The sequence below is a fragment of the Megalopta genalis genome, chromosome 2, assembly GCF_051020955.1.
Source record: "Megalopta genalis isolate 19385.01 chromosome 2, iyMegGena1_principal, whole genome shotgun sequence".
NCBI lineage: Eukaryota > Metazoa > Arthropoda > Insecta > Hymenoptera > Halictidae > Megalopta > Megalopta genalis.
In genome coordinates, this window is record NC_135014.1 from 7,273,719 (window position 1) to 7,286,107 (window position 12,389).

At 38.1% G+C, this 12,389-nt stretch overlaps 1 long non-coding RNA gene across 1 annotated transcript in view; it reads left to right on the forward strand.

Annotated features, from left to right (window-relative positions):
• LOC117218315 (uncharacterized) overlaps positions 1-3,970 on the forward strand; it is a 42,931-nt gene extending 38,961 nt beyond the window's left edge. Inside the window, exon 3 of the long non-coding RNA XR_004489751.2 lies at positions 847-3,970. This is a non-coding gene — a long non-coding RNA (uncharacterized LOC117218315). The remainder of the gene's footprint in view (positions 1-846) is intronic.
• Positions 3,971-12,389: the final 8,419 nt, after the last annotated feature.

Consider the following 12,389-nt stretch of genomic DNA (forward strand, 5'->3'; position numbering starts at 1 on the left):
AACGCCTTTATAATCCCACCAAATTGACAGCATGATCTTTTCTTGACAAAATTCAGCTTTCGATATGGTTTGTGCTGGTTCGTCACGCTTGGACCATGACCTATTTCGATTAATGTTATTGTAAACGATCCATTTTTCATCACCAGTGATAATCCGTTTTAAAAAAGGGTCGATTGCATTACATTTATAATGCGTATCGCAAATACTGATTCGTTGTGTTAAGTGAATTTCTTTCAATTCATGCGGAATCTAAACATCGAGCTTCTTAACAAGTCCAAGACATCTTATGTGATATTCAACCTCTATTTACCTCTTATGTGATATGCATTTTACCTTTTTGCAGTTTCTCGTGCAGTTATATGACAATTCGATTCAATTATGGCTTTGATTTTGTCATCATCAACTTCAGAAGGTTGACCAAAACGTTGGTCATCTTTAAGTGAAAAATCTTCAAAACGAAATTTGTTGAACCAATTCTGACACGTGTGTTCTGTTAAGCTATCGACGCCATAAACTTCGCATATCTCACTGCGAGCCTCGGCTGCTTTCTTGCCGTCATGAAAATAAAAAAGTAAAATGTGTCGAAAATGTTCATTTTTGCACTCCATGTTAAAATTGACAGCAAACTGTCAGTTGTTAACAAAACTACACGGAATTTGTTTCTATAGTAACCTAAACGTGTCAACTACCAAAGCTAAAGACAAAAAAATTATAACCTTAACAAAAGAATGACAATGTAAACATAACGTTATCTGTTGGTGCAAACCGAAGTTATTTTCTTACCAATCCAATATATCGTAATCGGGGATCTAGACTCAATTACAATTCACATTTTTTTCATTTCAGATCTATCGAGGAGCTTCTGCCACTTCTCCAAGTGACAACAATCTGACGAAGTATCAGATTCTCGCAAAAAACTTGCGCGCTAACATTGTCGTAGCCTGGATTCCAAGTAGTTTCTCCTGGCGCACGACATGGAGATAGGACCTCCGTTAATATTCCAGTACACGGTTAATTATCACGATCAATAGCGAGGACTAGCCGACATCGAGCTGGGTCTCAGGGAAATAACGAATGCAAGGAATCAATTCCGCTACAAATATAGTCTCTTACATGGTCGCGTGTATGGGTGTGCGTGTGCGTACCACGTATCCCGAACGGGACTCGACTTGGCGAGCGATAAGATCAGTCGCGTGAGCCAATTCAGGGGTAGTATGCCCCAAATGGCTAGTCTCATTTCCCTCTTCTCTAAGTAGTTTGGTATTTGTATTGCCAGCCCTATATATAGTCGCTTTCGATACTCTATCATCACCTCCATCGATACAGTCTCGAGATCTACGTGTTCTTCTTTGAGTTTTTTATTTTTTTCCGTCGAATATGCAAACTACTAATTAGGACACACAGAGAAATTGTTTGCATTTTAATGTATAACGATTTATTAAAGGTGTGTCGACGATTCTGTTTAGTAATAATGACATTTTTGAAGCAACAATGTAAAAAAGTGCTAAATCTCGAACTCAAAATCATGCAACACAGCCAAGCTAATATAATCGTTTTAATCCTAGAACCTGTGGCGGCTACCTCCAGACCCGCCAGCAGAGGGCTCCTCTTCCCGCTAGTAACCGATCCGCCTCGATCCCTATATATACAGAGACTTCGTCCTACCCCCACGTCTAAGGCAAGGGCCCGCTAGGATAGCCTTACTGATGAGTCCTCTAGCGGGCCCCGGACGAAACGTCTCCCCTCTCCTTTTCTCAACCGCCACATACCCCCCCCCCCCCCCCGCCGCCAGTGGGTAACGATATCTAAGATATGGTGGTCCTCTCCATGCTAGATGTTTGCTATACCTTATGGGCATCGACGCGGTCGTAAGGATGAGCTTTCGTAGCTCTGCTCGACTTGACCGCGTTTTAATGCCGAGGTAGTGCAAATATTACCTGACCTGATCCTAACTGAATCAACCTACATTCTGAGTCTTAACCCTTAAATGCATAGAGTCCCAAAAATGAATCAATAACTTTTTGCGTGGATACCCGACAACAGTTTTGATATCGATACATTTGGCTGAATGGCAGTGATTCCTTTGTCCATTGACTTATCAAAAAGTAACTAAAATAATGACATTTGACTTCAATATTTGTATCTTTCTGACGTTATACCAATTGGCGCGCATTTTTGATAGCGGGTTCATTTACGTACTTTTGGAAGTGGATTATTTAGAAATATTTTGGTGTATTCGTTAAACAAACAATATTTTCTAAAGGTAAGGCTCTTATTTATTAACCCTTAAATGCATATTGTTGTCAATTGTCTACATTCCAGTTCCACTTAATTTTATTCAAAAACCTGAGTAGGTGCGTTTACGAACGTTGATAACAATAGACAATAGACCATGTGTGAAATAAAAGACTTGACATTACTTTTGGCGAGTAAGTTATATGTTTTTTGACATTTGAATGTGGTGGGTGATAACCTACGATGTGTTACTTGGAGAGATATTTTCTTTTTTCGAGTTTCACGGACTGAGTGCATCAAATGCAGGGTTGCTTTGTGTCACAACAAAAATCGCAATTGCTTTGCTGCATTTCGTTTATAAATAACGTGAAAATTCCTATACTAATAGATAATATAAATACATGACCATTTGTTTACGTCTACAATAATTTTAGTAATAAACGCATATTGTTGCCAAAAGTCTACATACAACTTTTTTTCAAAATAAATATTCAATATTATTACCTAGATTTTTTTATTTATTTTTTACGTAACCTATGACTACATTCCTACAAAAAACGATTTTTTAAAATTTAAAACAAAAAATCATGCATTTAAGGGTTAAAGCTACTATGTACAATATTTACAATGATGTAGGTTGATCGGGAGGTTGCGTCGTCGTTGTGTTCGTCGTCGGGGTCACCAGTTTGGCGGCGGTCGTAGTGTGTCTGTTCGGTTGGGAAAAGAAGAGGGGAGACGTTTCGTCCTACCCCCACGTCTAAGGCAAGGGCCCGCTAGGATAGCCTTACTGATGAGTCCTCTAGCGGGCCCCGGACGAAACGTCTCCCCTCTCCTTTGTCCCAACCGAACAGACACACTACGACCGCCGCCAAAAACCCACAAGCCCAACAATGATAAATTGAATGGATTTCTTTTCCTGCAAAAAAAAATGTTCAAAATGAGATTTTGGAGTATTTAATATTCTCTTTATTTTATGTATAAAAGTCTGGGCATAGGAAATCGGTTTAATTTATTATTGTAAGTCCTTATCGATGAGCCTCTCTCCCGTTAGGAACTCTAGAGTTAATGTTTAAAGTGTTTCAATTTTAAACGACACACCTACGCGAGTCGCAATACATTTCACAGCATATTTATGTAATGAAGAAATACTATAATTTGCAACAGTATCATGTTCATAGTTCTTTTTTTCTTTTCCAGAAAAGCTAGATTTCTGTCTAATAGTGAATGTTTGTCGGTAAAAGATGAACGTAGATGACTCCTAGAAGAAGATCAATGTAAAGTCGACGAATATATTCGGTGTCGAAGCTTGTAGTGCAACTAACGAAGCGTCGTGGATGTTCGATCAGAAAATGCATAGGGCAATGGAAGATGAACTACCCTAGAAATATCAATAGAGTACAGTGGACTACCTGAACTCAATCTGTTCAACTGACCAATTAAAATCTCTGGTTGGTGGCTATTGATCCGGAACATGAGCAGCGTGCATTTTAATAGTGAATCACCACGCGACACGCAACAGTATCAGTGCGCCACTCTACCTCCTGTCGAAGCTCGCTGCAATACTAACGAAACGTTGGGATAATTTTTCCAAAAGGGCTCTGGCTGACAATGGAGAACTTGAATGGCAAGAAATGGAGATGTTCGATCGCTGGAGAATCAGATCGTTGAAGACTTGACTTTACTTGAAATCGAGAAGAAATATGTTAAAGCAAAAATAAAATCTTGATATCTTTCACTTCAATTTCATTTCACTTGCAAAAATTACGCTACGATTTTATTTTATTTTCAGCACCTTTGATTACTTGTACGGTTCCTAAGAAATGAAAATCATTTGAAAAAAATACTGTACTATTTGAAAGATGATTCAGAGAACACGTTGATTATTCTAGGGAATTTTATCCATCAGAAACAAGAGTAAACAATTGATCCCCGGTAAAGAAGATGCAGAGTCTGGCTGTTACATTTTATTCTAGTGAATATGAAAGAACTCTTCATTTTTGTCATTATACATTGAAACAATCTCTCCACGCGCTAATGTAAATATAATCACCAGAAGAGACTGGAGGATAATAAATTCCTCCGTAATGTGGTCACACTGGATTCAAGATTAAGCAAAAATTTCACAAAAGCGATGAAACTGCATTAAGATTGATATTACTTTATATATTCTTTTTTATATATTTTAAATACTTCAAATATGTGCAGACTTCTCTGCATCAAAATAATCCATAATTCATTTCTTCGACGTGTCTTTCGAACTAATAATACTAGTCAATCTTTTAATTAATTTTACATTTCGATAGATTTGTTGAAGGTACGAAATCGTATAAGTGAAACAAAAATGCTCGAGTTAATTCATGATAGCCTAGAATACCAATATCGTTTAAGAAAATGATGATTAGTAATACTCAACTCCGCAACCAATGATTCTTCATTATAAACCGCTTAGTAGCTTTTTGTAGACAACAACGAGCCACCATCAATATTAACAATAAATCTACCGAGCTGGCCAAAATGACTGGCTTCACATGGTTTGTTGAAATTATAAAAACCTTTTCTTTAAATTTCTTAATCCAAGCATACAATAAAATAGCACTAGTGGAAGGTCTATATAAATAGGTACACACATTTCGTTACAAAACTATACACCATACGCGTCAGCTAATTTTAGAACTCGGTTAACTCCAATGAAAAAATCAAAGTTGTCCTTCGCTTAAGTTGGCGTTTAACGCGTTCAACCATAAAACCTCCAACAGCGTCAGAACTCATCCGACTAAATCATTCGCAAGTCCTATATTTCCCAAGACAGTAAACTGGTTCTTTAACTCTGCAGGCCCATGACATATTCTCGCCGCTAAACAGTTCCGAGAAAATTGACTTCGGTTCATCAAGATTGTACAAAGCATCCGCAGCGGGTTGGCGACTTACGGCGCGGCACGGCGCAGCGGTGCGGCGATGCGGCGGCGTTTCAATTCCGCGCGGTCTCGATTATCCCCGAATTTCCCGCGGCCTTCCCGGCGAGTTAAGGAACAATTTCGCAAAAACTCGGCGTCAGTTTCATCAACGGATTCAGCGGTTAGGTGGGCGCGGCGCTTGCAGCAGCCAGCAGCTAGCGAGCATCAACCAGCAGCAGCGAGCAGCGCGCCAGGCCGACCCACACGCCGAAAATTCCGCATATTCTCCTTCGCGTCGGCCCTTGTCCTTCCACCCTGCCCGGGGAGTGGTTTTCGACCACGTGAATCCGGCGAACGAGTACCTGCCTGAAATCCTGACATCCTGACGTGGCAGTGCACCGGGCGTACTGAGAGGTGGCCGCTGCAGCGCAGCCTCTCCCGAGCTAAGCTCAGCACATTGCTGTGTGCCTACCGGCTTACCTCCGATAATGTTTTCATATTGTGCCCGCGAATGTTTACGGCGTGCCAGCCGCATTATCTCGTGCCTCCTTCTCGGTTGCCGCTTGTTCGCGGTTCTCCTCGGAGGCTGGGTGGCGGACTTAAGTCCTTTCGACGTTTTTCCAGACCGAAGAGAAAGAGAGAGAGGGAGAGAGAAACCTACTCCCCCGTCCACCCTCGGTCCCCTGACGCGTATCCTGAAGAGAGAGAGAGAGAGAGCTTGCAGCCTCGTCGACCCCGGCCCTGTTTTTGATGCATCTGGTAACCGGCTCCTAAAGGCATTGTGCCGAAAACCTGTCTCTTGGCATCCGAGCTGCTTGCCACAGCTTCTCGCTCCTCGGTCGAACGAGAACGAGCTTAAAAGCAGTGGAGGACTCGGCTTGGCTCCCGGAAGAGAACTTGAAAGGAACCACGAAAAGGGACACTCGACTCGCGTCGAGTGCTTTCCTCGGCTTACCGTTTGTCTCCAGCACCGTTTCCTCTGTTCCTGCCCACCGCCTGAACGTTATATCTGCTGTTCTTTGCCGCCGCGACGCGACACGACGCGACACGACGACGATTTCGGCTGCCAGCTTTCGCGCCGATTCGCTCACCTCCACCCGGGACCACCGACTCTCTCACCTACGACTGTGCTTGCCCCCTACCTACCCCGAATGTCTGCCGAGGCTGGATTAGCGACCGTGTGATTAGAGCTTACGCGCTAATTTATATTCCGTTGTCGAGCTGTCCGCGTTGATGTTCTTTGCTCTCCTGTGACGTGGTAAACGGCTACATTATCGGGCCACTGAAAAAATCATTGCAGCTTCGCGGTGTTAATTTTTGAGTAATTCTGGCGAGGCGGAAGGGACAATGCGATTGCGTTGACGATGAGATTCATTTCCGGAAGGAATTTCTGGCTATCGGAATATCACTGTCACTGGTTGCTGCAATTTGGGCCATCAATTTCACGAGAAGAGGGGAAAGATGGTATGAACGGTGAAGCTATCTTTGTCGCTTAGAAACCGCAGCGTCTATTCATTCACTTTAAGCTGAAGTGACTTTAACTGTGGCAGTGATAAAACTACCGCCTTCAATAAACTGAAACTAATAAATTGACGTTCTGAAGTTTTCTTTTATCCGATTACTACTTTAAGATGCACCTAATCATAAAGTCCGCGATCTACTAATAATTGAGTAGTCTATTTAAAGATTCAATTTAACAAGCAACTGTGGGTGGTTCGGTTATCTCTAATGTGCACATCATTTTGGTTTATTTTATACAATGTGCTAAATATAACTCAATGGTTTTCGTAAACGATGTATATGCATTTAATAAGAGCAACGCTTGGTGTTTATGTTAAAAATTTATTACTGGCCTTGTGTTAATTACCCAAGAATATTTTAAGGATTTTTACACTGAAGTAACTGGTCATATTTTATTTAAGAAATTTATGCACTTGTGCCTACAAATAGCCAAGTGTAATCCGAGAAACTATGTATAAATCTTTTAATGTAATGACAATTTGTGCGATCTAAGTTAGATCAATTGCTTTATTTCAGATGAATGAAGATTCTTATAAAAAGACTGTGAAATTGTTTTTCTATAAAAAAAATGTATTACATCAGAATGCAGTCCATAGTTAAGCAAATATCAAATTTAATTTATTGAAAAATTTGTTTAAAAAATCAGTGCTTACGTAAATTTATTTTCCAAATAAAAGATACGAGTGGCTATTAATATTCTTATTGAGGCCAATTTTGAGCTTGTTTAATAAATTTTAATTATCGTAAATACGGATCCAAAAATTGGTACTTGAAACAAATAACTAAAGCTTCCAAAAATTCTGTTTTTGTACCTCATTAAGGTACTCACCGCGGAACATGAGCAATTAATTAAATCATCTCTTTTTGGAGCGAAAGTTATGGGAACTCTAAAAACGGCTGTGTAACTTGTTTAAAAATTTCGAAAAATCATTACGTACGTTGATATATTTCTAGCATTACCAGATAAAGGAAGTATGTGAATTAAAACGATATCTTTACATTTTTCGGAACGCAATAATTGCTCAAGAGAAAATTCTTTGATTGTTATCGTTCACTTTACGAAATTATAAAAAGCAGAGTAATCAATTTGCATTAAGGATTTATACGAAACTCTTTCATTTTGGTCTGTGTCCGCACTGGTACTATCTTCAAATTTGTATAATTCTTCAGTTTGTCAGGACAACGACGCTACAAAAATATTTGCCAGCGATTTGTAACTAACCCAATTCTCAACAAGATCCGCCGTAAAATTTCGATTAAGGTTTAAACCGAGGAGCAAACGGAGCGCAGAAATTTAATTTCAAGAGTAAAGGATGATCGTTAAGAAAGTGTACTATAATTGAACGGAGCTTAGAATGGGCAGCGCGATGAAATTATTCGAAACTGAAGCGTTTCACATGTGCAAGCGCGCGTCGTATCTAACTGTAAGACAGAAGGTGTTCCATAAAGTATGAGAGTACAACATATGGCAATTAAGCTGGAGCATGATAATGTATATCGAGCAAATATTTGTACGGTGACGCCTTTGCCTTCGATCCCTCAGATAGGATTTTTTCCGCCTTATCAACGTGTCGCGATTAGAGATTGGGGAAAATTAAAATTAAGGGATCATCCCCGAAGAAAGTGGATAAAACACGATTGCCATATTAAAACAGATCTTAACCAGGTTCGATTGTTTGCTTATGTTATCAATTTACCTTATCAATTCAAGGCTGCGTGTAAAATGTCATCCGCGTGTTGACGTACACGCTTCGAGCAGATCAGAATCAAGCGATTCCAGCAGGTCTGCTAAAAAGTCCGTTCGGAACAGACGTTTTACTTTTGTAATAAAATTATTATATTGATATAGTTCTGTAACAAAATTATTTTATTATTTTTATTTTAGTTAACTTCTACATTGAAGTATTATAAAATAGCGTGATTTCATTTAACCTGTTAACTGTAATCTATTATTACCTTCTTCATAGCTTGTCAATGTTGCAATTCTTGGCCTCATAAATTATACATTTTTACAAACATCTACACAACAGCGAAGTGGGTAATGATATTGAAAAGTAATGGAAGCATTCTGAGGTGCACAGTAGTATCCTATGAAAATGAATGAAGTCGAAGTGGGTTTTCGCTTTTGTGTAGCAAGTGAGCTAAAGAACTTTTTCTATGCTCCCAGTTTCTGCAAATTGATCGTCTGGATGTTACTGGATCACTGTGAAAGGTAGTATAATCCACGCAAAGAATTGGACAGCACTCGGTCCATTTTTAATGGACAGCGAAAGGTTTAAAATGTCGTTTAACGCACAGGAAAAGCGCCGTTTCATCTTTGTCCATTAGCGTTTCCGATTTAAGTACACCGTCTTTCAGTCGCGTGCCTCTTTTTTCGGACATCGGGCGTGTCTTTCACGGCGGAAAGAACTTTGTCTGAAAACCCCGACGATGGTCAGGGAACAAAGACGACACGGTGTAAAAGAGTCGAGGCGCTTAACTTTAAGCTGAAGTTAATGAGATTGAAACGCGGCGGAAATATCGTATAACGAACACAAGAAGCTTTCAGTCTTTGAATCAAAGTCCGTCTACTTTTCGAAATTAGGTAGGCTCTTAAACGGTCGATAGGGTAATATTTCGATAGAAGAGACCGGCATTTCTTGGTCTGCGCAGCTTTTCTGCTCGAAACTTTTGCGATTCGTTCGCGGTTTATGAAAGATCCGGGACGCTTATTTTTGTCATTGAATTATATTTCTATGTTCTTTCTCGATTTTTCATTCAAAACTAATTCTCATAATTACTCTTGAAATTATTTGACAAGTTACGTCGGCATTGGTCTTCGTAAAGATGAATCCAAACTAATTAGAAAATTTTTTATGGTAAAAACAAAATAGAAATGTCATTAGAATTTGTTAATATATATAATATATATATAATATAATGTAATATATATATATATATATAATTATATATATATTATTATATATTATATTATATATTACATTATATAATTATATTATATATTATATTATATAATTATTATTATTATATTATATTATATAATTATATATATATTAACAAATTATATTTTAAAAATGTAGAAATGCTACGTATGTATGCATAAAGATTCACGGTCTAGTGATAACCTTGAGAGAATTTAAAAATATCGTCTACTATTTTCGACATATTAAAATTTGTCTCTTGCAAATAACGCAGACCATTTTTCCATGAAAATTCACAGTCCAATAATAACAAACTTCTACAATATTTTGAATTATAATTCAGTTTTAGATGTCATTTTTTCAATAATTTCAGATGTTTAATCTGACTCCAACAAACATTTCATTTCTTATATAAAGTTACATTATTGGATACGATGCACTTTTTAGAATTTAATCGACAATTCTTAAGGATTTACATTTACATTTACATTTCTTCTCGATAAAAATACGACAGTGATGATTTGAAATATGAAGTTATGTGCACAGTAGCTAACGCATCGAGCGAAAAATAGGTTAGATTACTGTGCACTGTAAATAAACGAAAGCAAAATTAAAATGAACAATCACTGTTTTGTGTTTTCATAATCTTAATCCTTTTTATCAGTACAATTAACATTGTGATATCTTACTGAGAACGATTTATTTTACTGGATATTGATCTTTATTCGTTCAGTATTTCCTTAAGCTTGTTCCATAAGCTTTACAAAATTTCGCGAATTCCGTATCACAGGATTGAAAATAATTTTTGTGCTATTTTGAAAAAACATCCGTCCTTTACAAGTTCAATTTTAACAAATAAATAGTTAATTAAATTTAAAGAAAAAATGTAATGTCTCATTCGATAAGTATAAAGATAATTAACTAAAATAGAAAGAAAATAAACTAAAGGCACAGTAATTACCTACGCCACGGTAACTAGATCCACTACCCTAACTACGAAAAATATCAAAAAGTCTGGATCATCGTTAGGTCCCGATCAACGTCGAATGTACGGAAGGTAATCCAGAACTAGGCGTCGTCCTCAAAGGTTCAAAGGTTAAAAAGTTAATAATCGTAGATGTAGCTGGAAGATTCAGCTTGAGACACGGAAGGACGATATCCGCAGCCGGCATCGATTAATCCGCATGTAGTTGATCGGGGTTCGAGTTTATCGAAAGATAAGTCGAGGCGATTAAAGAGGGCTCTTTCTCTCCCCCTCCAGCTTTATTTAACACACTGGATTTTTACAGCGAGCCGTGGTGACCGGTGGGTGGACTCTTTCTATCGAGCCAAGGATCACGTTTTAACGGACGACCGTAACGCTGGACAAGATAGCGAATTTAAAGGCGATATGCGAGCGGAGTACACGCGATCGTGCAATATGACACGGAACGCAATTGAACGCCGCTTAATTTCCCGGGGAGCACAATTACATGGTCGATCGGCTGTAATTTTTCGAAAATGTTTCTTTTCCGAGTAGCCGCTCCGTCCGCGCACGCATCCCTCGAAACAACGACGCGACGACGAATGCTTCGCCGCTGCATTATCGCACGATGCGTTCGACCCGGAGAAATAAAATGTTGTAATCTCGCACGGGCTGATAAGGATAAGCGCGGACTTAATAATCGTGACCTCTTCCACCCGGACGACTACGATCTATCGAGCTCGGTCTGTTTCGTTTCCTGGAAAAACTTCTGTCAGAGAAATTTCACAGTTGGGAATAACTGGATGTTGTGCTGATCTTTCTAGCAATTTCCAATTATCTAAAGCATTTTACAACGCCTAGAATATGAGAAAAATGTTATTTGAAGGCTTATGGCAAAAACGAAATCAACATTAATTACGACGGAAACACATCTATTCTTTTGTTTCGAAAAATTGAACGTGTCACAAATGCGTGAAGATTTTTTGGACAGCACCAATGATGTTCACAAGTGGATTTATTGTGTTCATTGTTTAGGATATAAGATGTTTTGTAAAATTTGTTTGGTAGTTATTCATTTGTAATGAAATAAGTGTTATAATGATGGTCTTGAACAACTTTGAAGTACCGTAACTCGTTGCCAGTTATACTAACGTATATTTTGTCATAATGTATTAATACCTGCGAGAAGAAGATGCTAGCAATGGATGAAAGTGTTGTTGTTTGCATTCAGATGGAATGGTCTCTATTAATGAACAAATTTTTGTATCAATTCATCGTTATATATCTCAAACAGTCTAGCTGAAATAATAAGAAGAATTATATGCTTGGATATGTTGGAGAAATTACGCTACATTTTTCTGCACAAATAGAAAACAAGCATTTTCGATGCGTTAAATTGTGGAGAATTTCGCTTCAGTGTAGAGAATTTATGATTTATTTTAGTATTATACGGAATAGCGGGGAATTGATATTCTATATTATTTATTCTATATTAGGATTTCTACAATTTTTCTATATTACCAGCTAATAAATAACCAGAATAATATTAGCTGCGAGATCGGCAATCTGTTTTTACCATTTAGATTTAACATAATAATATTATATTTCTAATTCAAAACGTTATCATTAAATTCGTCATTTCTCTAGATAAAGGACAAACATAAATACGCAAATATCCGAATCAAATGTCTAATCTCACTACACGGAAAAATTTTATTCTAGCATCTAGCGTCAAAACTGAAACCAATGGCGAACTTTAGAATTTTCTAAATCTTGAAGAAATAGTGAAATCATGATGGTAGCGGTAAAACGGATGAAAATACAACGTGCAGGGTTAATAATAAAAGCGCACTC